Source organism: Salvelinus fontinalis, chromosome 38 (genome assembly GCF_029448725.1).
Source record: "Salvelinus fontinalis isolate EN_2023a chromosome 38, ASM2944872v1, whole genome shotgun sequence".
NCBI classification, from domain to species: domain Eukaryota; kingdom Metazoa; phylum Chordata; class Actinopteri; order Salmoniformes; family Salmonidae; genus Salvelinus; species Salvelinus fontinalis.
The window spans coordinates 24,118,242-24,130,709 of NC_074702.1; positions in this window are offsets into that span (position 1 = coordinate 24,118,242).

The window sequence follows — 12,468 nt, forward strand, 5'->3', positions numbered from 1 at the left end:
CGCTCTTGCAGAAGACAGGTGCTATACTGTATGTGTGAGTTTAAAAGGAAAAAATATGCTGGTGTTTTGTGGACATGGGAAGCTGGCTGATGGGTGCATAAATAAGGCATGTTGGAACATCTGGTCTTTGTTGTGCGTTCAGCTTTTTCATGTCTTCAAAGAGCAACTCTGACGCATCGCTGACTACCACTCCTTGCTCCCGCTTCATTTTAGCACAGAATAATAAACCATCTTCAGGGAATTGCAGCGGCTCTCCCCTCTCCCTCTTCATTTGGATACGCCACTGCCATGTCTCCCCCCCATTTACGGCAACTTTCTTTTTTACTTAGTTCATTTTAAATGTTTATACCTCAGGGAACACCAGTGTGTCACTGTAGTTGGTGGCCGTGTAGCTGCGAGCACAATTAAATTTCACACACACTTCCATCCTCATTCCCTGTATGCTCTCGCGCTGCTACAGTGGATGGCACCAAGATGGAAAGTTGTACATTTCTGATTCTATGATGAATATATTTAGTCTGGAGGGGCCCTCTCAACACAATTAAGCACCCAGAACCCATAAATTAAACACATATAGGATTTCAAATCAGAATGATAAAAAATGAATCCACTTGACCAAGAGGGCCCTGTTCAACTTGTATATTCATTATGGCTGCCTGTAGGCCTAGTTAGTGCTGTGTAAAAACAGCACTGTCTTTTCTAAAGTCAAATGAATTAGCTACACGACACATTAGGCTGTTTTCCATCTTGCCACAGAAAAGTTGCTCCATTGTGGCAGTGGCACTCTGAGAGATGGCGACATACACAGTAATGTGTAATGTTATTATTTTAAGAATTCATTCACTTTCACACAAGGTAATTGAAAGACGACGACAGGCCTCTATTCCCTTGGAGAATGATAATTCAGTAATGGTTCAATGGTAGGAAATGTCGAGGCACAAAAGGCCTTTTTATGGCTTTACTGAAATCAGGTTGGGGAGCTAAATGCTGTGAATGTGTGTGTGTGTGTGTGTGTGTGTGTGTGTGTGTGTGTGTGTGTGTGTGTGTGTGTGTGTGTGTGTGTGTGTGTGTGTGTGTGTGTGTGTGTGTGTGTTATGAGATCAGGTCTGTATTATTAGACCATGTCCTGTCCAGGATGATGGCAATGCTATCAGAGTATACTTTTTTGTTTGGGTTCAAGCAGAGGTGTGAATCGCCAGGATATGGCATGTCTGAAAATGGTTGCCCTGATTAGTAAAAATAAATAAATAGCCTTCTGTTCTTTGTTGTTCCACATTTAATACTGTCACGTTAGTGTTATTAAATGTTTACTGTTGACACTATTTTGTATAAGAGATGCAGAACAACTAGATGACTTTCATTATCTTATTTAAAAGATTGTTCTAACTATGTATTTATCTATATACCACAATGATACAAACAAGCCCCCACTCCCTTTCTCTGTGAAGAAAACGAACAAAAAGTAGGTTTCCTTTCCACTTTCTAACCTACTGCAAAGCAAATCTCCATTGCAGACAGCAGATAATCATAGTCAAATATCCTTCAGCCAATGCAATTCCCCAAAATATGACAAAATCAACCAATAGCCCATGAATAATAGGCCTTTCTCTGATTACTGTTGATATTGATAGACTTTACAACCAACCTCTAATGGATTAGGTGTCACACAAAAATATATACAACACATTTGAAAAAGAGGCATTAGAAAAACATCTAAATCACCAAAACACTGTTACAACTAATAGTATGGATCCACAACCCGTTACTAAACTATACTGCAATATTTAACTGGCCACAAGATGTTCTGCCGCTAACTTTAAGACAACTACATTCCCTCAGTTGAGTGCCATATTGTAGGCTTCACATGGTTGCATGTCACAGATTTGACACAGGAAAATGAATTAAAGTGGAAGACACTAAATAACTCTGATACTGTGCTGGTGTTACCTGGTGAGCTGATTTCAAGTCTGTGGATATGATTCTCTTTCTTCCATCTCGCTAGGCATTGGCTTACTGCATGAGTGGCGCATCCCCATTCCCCTGAAAAATACAAATGGAGCTGATGTAAAGATTTTTTTTTGCATTATGTGTAAAGGATGACAGCATGACTTCTGTCTACATGAATCTGAGTATGAATTTGCTGCCTGTAGTGCAGAGTTTGAGATAGAAAATAACAGACATAAGTTCAATGTCTCAACTGCATCTGTGCCACACCATAATATAATACATTATACAAATAAAACCATTTGTAATTCTCAAATCCTGAAAAAGTTGCCTTATTTGCATAGAGTTATATAGAAAATGCAAGCAACAGGCACCAGTTCTCAACTGCATCCACACCTGTTGAATAGCAACTCAATATAACCCTTAGTGCCTGACCACTGAGAATACAAATCATATGTTTCGTTTAACCACAGGAAAAACAGTCTAGCAAAACTGCTTAACATGCTAAGCTGCATAGTTGGCAAAAATGCTAAAATCAAGTGCTAGCTCCTGTTCAAGATGTAGGCTACTAGTATTATGGTAAACATTCCATTAAGCTCATGTACAAATATAACTTTCTAAACAAACAGAACTTACAAATTATGTTCACAAGGAACATATTAGGCCTACAATACTTTTAAGTAGCCTAGAAACAGAACAATATTTACATACTTTTAATGTCAGAAGCAGATCAGAAAAACACACCTTCTTCCAATGGGAAAGAGGCGGGAAAATAATGTTCAACGGTCACGTAACAGTTCACGGATAACGGACTGAACCATTCTACAATTCTTGGTCGTCATATTTTCTTATACCAGCTCTGCTCAACTCAGATGACTTGCATGGATTTTAGAAATGAATGATACACCAGCATAGTCATGGTAAAAGAATAAAGCAATACCACAATAGATGATGAATTCAGAAATACAGTAACCCAAAGTTAGCTAGCTCATTGGGCCATTCCAATCTATATAAGATCACTCCGCTGAATCAAAATAAAAGCACCAGTCTAGGTGTCATACCTGTTCCTGTTGTTCGTAATAAGTAGGCCAGGGAAACAGCACTACCACACTGGAATTCATCTTTAAAAAATACACTTTGGTTATTCAGTCAAAGCAAAATCATACCCAAAACGTACCAATCAATAACACAGCACAGTTCCAGGACATAGTGTAAATGTGCTTCAAGTGGGTGAATATATACCAAATTTTCTAGGTTTTCTATACTATCTGTTTTCCTTCTTATGTCTTCCCTACTAATTGAGGCCCTCTGGGAAACACTGACACAAACATTTGTTCCTACTACTTCATAGTGGGGATGGAGAAATAGCGGCGGTCCATGCACTTACTATAAATTCCTTGTTTGTTGTATTATACATTGCTCACCAATACACATTTTAGAATGGTTATTAGCAGAGTATACATGATCCCAATTTTAGTTCCAAGACGCTGGCAATTTTTATTGGCACATTAAACCATATCGCACGCCGTAGTTGGATAGTGGAGAGTGCTAAAACAATAACATCATATCTGAATTCTGCCATCTTATGCACATTCCGTTGACAATTACTTGCCTCACAAAATTTACAATATAAAAGAGTCAAACCTTTTGCCTTCAAACCCTTTGGAGCAGAGACCAACAACAGAAAATGGATTGCATCATATGCATGAGTCCAAAACCATAGAATTGCCTTGATTTAACTTTTCTGAACAACCAACCAACATATAAAGCCTTCATACCCAACTTCAGTATAGGTGTAAACTACAGATTCACGAAAAGAGTAATAAAGAGGGATATACCTGCACATTACACTTTTTCCCTTGAAATCCACCATTAATTAGCTATAAACATTTCTCCTTTATTTCTAATTGGCTCGTATTTGTCAAGATACAGTTAAAGAGAATGCTTAATTAATTAAACATGAAAGTAACACCTTCTGTGAGTGTATGAGAATACAGATGCCCCTCTGAAATCCTGCGCTTCCATCAGATTTGTTCTCTTTATCACGTTAATTAGCACCTCACAACTGTCCCCTTTGCAAATGAGGAGTAGGTGAGGAGGTTCGGGATTTGATGACTTAGAATGCACAGAGCTAACGAGTTGTTCATCCCCTCCACAGCTGTTAAGAAAATTTAACCGCCTCTACTCCGAAGGAGAGGAGCATAGTGCTGAAGGCCTCACAACTGTTATAACATCTTGGGAACCTGAGGAAGGCCGCAGGTAAGTCCAGAAATGGGCCACAGTATAATATCCACCTGTAAATGATATTCATCGATACCTTACAATTCCATAATTAGATCCAAAAATGTGTGCTTTTTTATAACTTATATGTCACTCTAGGAAAATAGTGAAAAAGCAATACTGAGTGAAGGCGGGTGTTGAGACCACTTAAAAGCTTGATTATTTGCATAAGCTCTGTTAGACCGTGGTGCATGTTATAAAGCCGTATACCGGTGCATTGCAGCGTTTCCCATCTGTCTTTGTGTAAAGATGGTCAGAGAAGAGGAGTATCACACCTTCAGACCTCCTGCTATGTGGGTTGCCTGGTCCAGAGAGGAGCAGGTCAGGACACCTGGAATGGCAGATCCCTGTCTTAACATTAGCAGTAATTTATAGTAATACAGTCATTAATTGAAACCTACAGTAGCTCAGGTGTGTCACATCTAGGCCTACTCTGTCCCCTATACCCTGACACATCTAGGCCTATTCTGTCCCATATACTCTGTCACATCTAGGTCTACTCTGTCACATCTAGTTCCTACTCTGTCCAATATACTCTGCCAAATCTAAGCCTAATCTGTCCCCTATACTCTGTCACATCTAGGCCTACCCTGTCCCCTATACTCTGTCACATCTAGGCCTACCCTGTCCCCTATACTCTGTCACATCTAGGCCTACTCTGTCCCCTATACTCTGTCACATCTAGACCTACTCTATCACATCTAGGCCTACTCTGCCCCCTATACGCTGTCAAATCTAGGCCTACTCTGTCACCTATACGCTGCCACATCTAGGCCTAATCTGTCCCCTATACTCTGTCACATCTAGGCCTACCCTGTCACCTATGCTCTGTCACATCTAGGCCTACTCTGCCCCCTATACGCTGTCAAATCTAGGCCTACTCTGTCACCTATACTCTGCCACATCTAGGCCTAATCTGTCCCCTATACTCTGTCACATCTAGGTCTACTCTGTCACATCTAGTTCCTACTCTGTCCCCTATACTCTGCCAAATCTAAGCCTACTCTGCCCCCTATACGCTGTCCAATCTAGGCCTACCTTGCCCCCTATACTCTGCCACATCTTGGCCTAATCTGTCCCCTATACTCTGTCACATCTAGGTCTACTCTGTCACATCTAGTTCCTACTCTGTCCCCTATACTCTGTCACATCTAGGTCTACCCTGTCACATCTAGGTCACATCTAGGCCTACTCAAATTAACGTCATAAAAAAATCCACATCAAAATCCATCTGTTTAAGATAGATATCTGGTTTTTGCATTTGCCACATCTCAATTCACCTCATCCGCCAATGTCAGTCTTTTGCATCTGCAGTGGAAGGTGGCAGAGCTACAGCAGTGTTTGTCAGACCATGAGACACCCTGAAAATCGGTCTTCTACCGAAAACGTCTGTAGCTTCCGAACGGTTTGGGCTACAAACTAAATTGACTCCTCTATGGAAAGACGAGACATTCTATGACCCCCACAAGTGTCACGAAACTCGTCTGAAGTCGGGACCGTCGATGTGCCAACTTCTGTCTGTAGCGTCCGAACGGTTTGGGCTACATACTAATATAACCCCACCATTAGAAGGTGAGACTCTCACTAACATGTTTGGCTCTACGACACTGAACTTTCTTATATCGCTCAAGATATAGGACAGACAAAATATATTTCCTTTTTATTTATTTTTTGCCATGTATGAATATGTAATTCAATACGTTTCTACGGGCTAATAGCAGTAAGGACAAATTAAATGTCATCAAATAAGTTTTAAATAAGAAACATTTATACTTACAGGGGTACTAAAATTCAAAGAGAAATAGTTAAATGATCCTTGGCATGACCATCTTAAAACAATTCCAGATGTTAGCTTAGAAGAAACCTGTGAATTCAATGTGAAATCAACAAAAAAGGTATTTATGTTAATTAAAAGTTGGGCGAAAGACGAAATGCCCATATGTTGATGATTTTTTGCAAATCTAATCAGTTTTCCACGTTGATTCAACGTCATCATATAGATTATTTGGGTTGAAATGACATGGAAAAAACATTGATTCGAGCTGGTTTTGCCCCATGGGTCATCACTCTTTCCACAAAAATATAAAGTTCCCAGTACAACACACCACACCAATGTCGGTTTACAAAATAACCTAAACTTTGAATATATTAACTGTAATTCATTGAACAAGTGGTGACACACTACAGTTAGATAATGAAGCGATGGCGGTGAATTGTGATGTGACTTTTTGTGTGGAGTCTGCTTTGGTCACTGCCTAAGTGGAGCCATCGAAACGAGTGGTTACTGTCGAGTGGTGTTGTTCATCGATGAGTTATTGCTTTAAAATGAATGCGGGGAGACAGGTTTAGAAAAGGAAAATGGGTTCAATGATTACTTCAAATAACAAGAGGCCACTTGAGCTAAATTCCTAGAATATGAACAATAGGCCACAGACTGTAAATAGGGATGATTTGTTGTTCAGCGTAATGGTCTCCCTCGCCGGGTGAACAGTAAGTACTGTGAGGTTGTTTGCCTTTAGAGAGGAAACCACGGGTAGATTCATCCTCCCATCCCATGGTTTGTGGGTACAATACCCTGCTGACCAGAGCTTATCCTCTTAAAGAAATATGTTACACAATGATGAGCGTATAGTGGGCTGCATGTATGCAGGGTGAGGTTTACACATACAATTGTGTATCCAGTCAACTTCCTCGTGTTAATAGAAAATGTGTCGTTTATAGACTTAAAGAAATGGCTACGGTGGATCTTTCAACTGTGTAGTTGCTGGGGAACATTTTAATATTGACTGAGGTGCTTGGACAAGGTGCTTGGACTTAAACAGTAGGTGCTTGGAGTTATTGTATTCAATGTATACAATACAGGCTATGGCATTGTGAGAGCGGAGGTAAGTTAGTGCAGCTAAGCTCTGGGCTTCACTCGTCATTCAGTTATTCCACATCTGGAATGCAAGGTCTACACACTTAATTGTTGATGCGACAGATAAGACACTTCACTTTCACAATGATTTCTGCCAAGTCTTTGAAGACAAGCTGCAGTTTTTTTTAATGCTCCAGACATCTATCTGTCCGTGGCTCCACGTCTTGCACAACAAACATGAATAGTCAACACAGAGGTGAATAGCCTCAGTGTACAGAGGAAACATGGATATGCTGTTATGACTGCTTCACTTTTCCCAGCCAAAAGTTGTTTTGGCTGGGAGCAGAGAGGGTGATAAAGAGCGAGATGTGTCTGTCCGTCCTGACGATAAACCTCAATATTGTAACAGGGATCAGTCAAAGCCTAGACAATATACAACTTGCCAATGACCTAAGTTTTCCCAGGGCAATGAGTCAAAGGACATAAAGGTAAACAAAGTCAAACATGTGACCTATAACCTGTGTTTCCTGCAAACACTATTATATCCGTAAATGTGACCTTTATGTTATCTTTTTGAATAACATTACATGAATATGTTCAGTTTATAAACTATTCACTGAATTATACGTTTCTATCGTTCCTGAAGAAAGACCAAATTTGAGCTCCTTTTAGTGGGGCAGTTCTGTGGCCTAGTCATCACTGTTTACCACTGAAAGTAGTACTTCAGTGGACTTCACTAAATTATAGCAATGCCATCTGAGTGAAAACATGTTTAGCGCATACTGAAAAGAAAATTAAAACATGATAATAAAATGTATTATGATAACATGGAGCCTTGTGCCAGTTTTTCTAAGAATTCCCATGCATATTCATGTAAGTGTGATGTTGCCCAAATGAATGTGTTCAGAAAGATGCTCAATCCCCCTGATCTGGTCCTATGTTTAATCTGCTCTGCTAAAAACTGGAGGGCAAAGGGCAAGAGCGCAGCGGGGAAAAGTAACGTGGCGATTCATGTTATTAATTCTCAAAACCCTAACCTGTTTCCGCTCCTTCAATTTGGAATACAAAAACAACATCTAAAACATTTTGGCTTTGCCAAACGATTCAGCAGGAGAGGAGAGGGATAACTTCCTGATTTACACTGGGCGATTCTGAGGAGATCGCTATCATTAGAATAACTTTATTAGGCTTTCTGCTGTATTTCCTGTTTAATTTACTGCACAGTCCCAGGGGCTTGTAGGTAGACTGCTGAGCCAAGGAGGACTCCTCTGCACGTGGCAGACCTGGCTGCCATTGTTGTGCAGCAACCTGAGTATAACGTCCCTATTAATCTGGAGGTAAACGTTGCAGAAACATTACCAAGGCCTTAGCCGATAAATCAGCACCACCGGGCCTTTAAATACAGCACATGCATGGCTTGGTGTGTAACTGGTGTGTTGATAAATGATCATCCTCGACTTAGACCTCAGTGCGCTCCTCCCTGGCTTCCCCATTACTGCCTACAACAAGGTATCCTCTGCTGTTTTCAAGGAACAAAAGAGCATTGATGGGTTATTGAACCGCATGATGGGTTGGATATCTACATCTTAAAATAGCTTTCAGTACATCAACAAATGACAGACAGAACAGGGCAATGCTAGACCCACATTGGGTGCCAGTGACACAAATCTCCCTCGAAAACAAGTATGATTAAGGTGACTACTATCTCTACCTCATTCCCACAATTGTAAGGCCATAGAGGGAAAAGTGGAAGAAGCCATGTTGCTCAACGTAAAGCGTTTCCTCACAGTACTTCCATAGCCCGCTAACTTCTTACATAGCCAACGGCAGTAGTCGAGGCCTGAGGTAATGAGGCCACTGAATCATCAGAATCTCCATTTTAATTGTGAAAACATTGTGTCTATTTTTTTTATGTGTTTATGAGATGGCAGAGTGTTATTTAGGGGCATATTGCACCAGAGAATGTGTTAAGAGGGTATAGTGACATCTGTCAATAAAAGGCTGTGGGGTGCTTATAGGTGTAGGATCTTAATTTGAGCCAACAGGAAATTGTTGTAATTAATGGACATTTTTGCAGGGTTTGATACATTGTTCGTTAGGGCAAATTCTGACATTTCAACATGGAAATTACACACTTTAGAAGTCTTTGTAAAACTGAAATACACTACAAATTAGCATTTCCTAATTTGCAGGAAAATTCTCAGCAAACAAAAGAGTGATCAAATTAAGATCTTACATCTGTAGTTGCCTCTTCCTTTTTCTTCTTCTTTTATTCAACCTTTATTTAACTAGGCAAGTCAGTTAAGAACAAATTCTTATTTACAATGACGTCCTACCCCAGCCAAACCCAGACAACGCTTGGCCAATTGTGCACCGCCCTATGGGTTCTAGCTCCCCCTCCTACAAAGACCGCCCATGATGATACTCAACATCCTTCAATGTGCTGGAGATTCCTGCCCAAACCCTCCCACTGCAAGTGTCGAAGTATTAGATATCTGTATTATATTGGTCGGCCCTAGCTTTTTGGTGACCCTAAGCAAGATTTGGTTTGAGGGTTCCCCACCTCGCAGGTAAAACATTTTAGTGATCCCCTTTGAAGGGCGGAGATAATTTTTTAGTTTTAAAGTTAATTTAGTGCAATTATACACATTTTGCCATGGGGTGTAGAGAAAGTTTTGTGGTTTTAAAGCACATTTTCTGAAATTCTACACATTTTGCCATGAGGCAGAGAGAGAAAATGTTGTGTTTTAAACTACTTTCAAGCCATTCTACACATTTTGTCATGAATTATGCCATGTTCAGATGATATCTGAGTAAAAGTGACCAAAAAAATCTATGTATGCGGTCGATAATTGACCATGATTACTACAAGTTTAGAAGCTGGCTAGACTCATTTACCAATCTAAAAATGTTTTGCTGACAAGGGCTAATTGAGTGACTGTCAGTGAATGACATAACAAGAGAAAAACTTCTGATGCACAACCAAATGTTGAAATTGCACCTTGTGTATTCTACTACTCTAACACGCAACAATAAGTTGAAACCTTGAGTGAGTTCGGAGTCCACCTAGCCCTAAGCGACCGCTTGTGCCACTTATGCCTGGGGTCGGGCCTGTGCATTATATTGCCACCATAATAGAAAGAAAGAAACTCTGAAGCTGAGACAAACAACTAGAGCCCTCGGTCAACACCAGTGAGAATGGAGTTGGAAAATATGTTGGAGATAGCTTGGGACTACACAGGTTAGACCCGTGTTAAGGATGTGAAGATATTAAGGCTTCTCATAGGTCAGTCAAGTCAAACAACTGTTTAAACTGTGTGTACTTGAGTAAGTGTGAGGTACGCTTTCTGTCGGTCTACTATATGTACCAGGGTTGGGGTCAATTCGGAATTTCCAAATTTAATTCCATTCAAACCATGAATTTGAATTAAATTTGAATTGGCCACTACCCACAGGAAGATGCAATTTGAATAGAATTAGAATTAAAGGAAGCATAATTTAATATATAGCAATTCAAACCAATTGAGAAATTCATTTCACAAATCTTTCATCGTAAGGATGTGCAACTTATTTAATGCAAAGCTCTCATCCCTGTGCAACTGGGTTCTGGACTTCCTGTCGGGCTGACCCCATGTGGTGAGGGTAGGCAACAACTCCTCCGCCATGCTGGTCATCAACACGGGGGACCCCCAGCGGTGTGTGCTTAGTCCCCTCCTGTACTCTCTGTTTACCCTCGACCGCGTGGCCATGCACGACTCTAGCTCAGTGAGGAGTTTACAGCCCTGGTGGAGTTGTACCAGGACAAATACCTCTCCCTCAACGTCAACAAAACCATGGAACTGATCGTGGACTACAGGAGACAGATCAGATAACATGTCTCAATCCACATAGACAGGGTGGCTGTGGGAAGGGTCAAAAGCCTCAAGTTCCTTGGGGTGCACATCAATGGTCCTGCCACATTGACAACGGAGTGAAAAAGACACAACAGCGCCTCTTCAACCTCAGGCGGCTGAAGAAATTCAGCATGGCCCCTATGACCCTCAAAAACTTCTATAGATGCACCATTGAGAGCATTCTGTAGGGTTGCATCACCACCTGGTATGGCAACTGCACCGTCCTCAACCACATGGCTCTTCAGCGGGTGGAGAGGTCAGCCCAACGCACCAACGGTGCCTGCCCTCCAGGACATTTGTAGCACTCAGTGTCAAAAGAAGGCCAAGAAGATTATTAAGTACCTCAGTCAGCCGGGCCACGGACTGTTCACTCTGCTACAGTCTGGCAGATGGTACAGGTGCATCAGAGCAGTGCACAAGAGGCTTGGAAACAGCTTCTATCAACAGGCCATCAGACTGTTGAACAGCCATCACTAGCCGTCTACCTGCACAGTACTTTGTCCTGCACTTTTTTGCACACATACAGCACTCCCGCACACTCACTACACAAAACACACACACACAGCTCATACACACAGAGACTCCTGCACTCATATACACTACCGGTCAAAAGTTTTAGAACACCTACTCATTCAAGGGTTTTTCTTTATTTTTTACTATTTTCTATATTGTAGAATAATAGTGAAGACATCAAACTATGAAATAACACATATGGAATCATTTAGTAACCCAAAAAGTGTTAAACAAATCAAAATATATTTTATATTTGAGATTCTTCAAAAAGCCACTCTTTGCCTTGATGACAGCTTTGCACACTCTTGGAATTCTCTCAACCAGCTTCATGATGTAGTCACCTGGAATGCATTTCAATTAACAGGTGTGCCTTGTTAAAAGTTCATTTGTGGAATTTCTTTCTTTCTTAATGCGTTTGAGCCAATCAGTTGTGTTGTGACAAGGCAGGGGGGGTAGCCTAGTGGTTAGAGCGTTGGACTAGTAACCGGAAGGTTGCAAGTTCAAATCCCGAGCTGACAAGGTACAAATCTGTCGTTCTGCCCCTGAACAGGCAGTTAACCCACTGTTCCTAGGCCGTCATTGAAAATAAGAATTTGTTCTTAACTGACTTGCCTAGTTAAATAAAGGTTAAAAAAAAAAAAAAAAATACAGAAGATAGCCCTATTTGGTAAAAGACCAAGTCCATATTATGACAAGAACAGATCAAATAAGCAAAGTACAACGACAGTCCATCATAACTGGACACATCTCAACATCAACTGTTCAGAGGGGACTGTGTGAATCAGGCCTTCATGGTTGAATTGCTGCAAAGAAACCACTACTAAAGGACACCAATAAGAAGAAGAGACTTGCTTGGGCCAAGAAACACGAGCAATGGACATTAGACCGGTGGACATTTGTCCTTTCGTCCTTGAGTCCAAATTTTAGATTTTTGGTTCCAACTGCTGTGTCTTTGTGAGACGCGGTGTGGGTGAACGGATG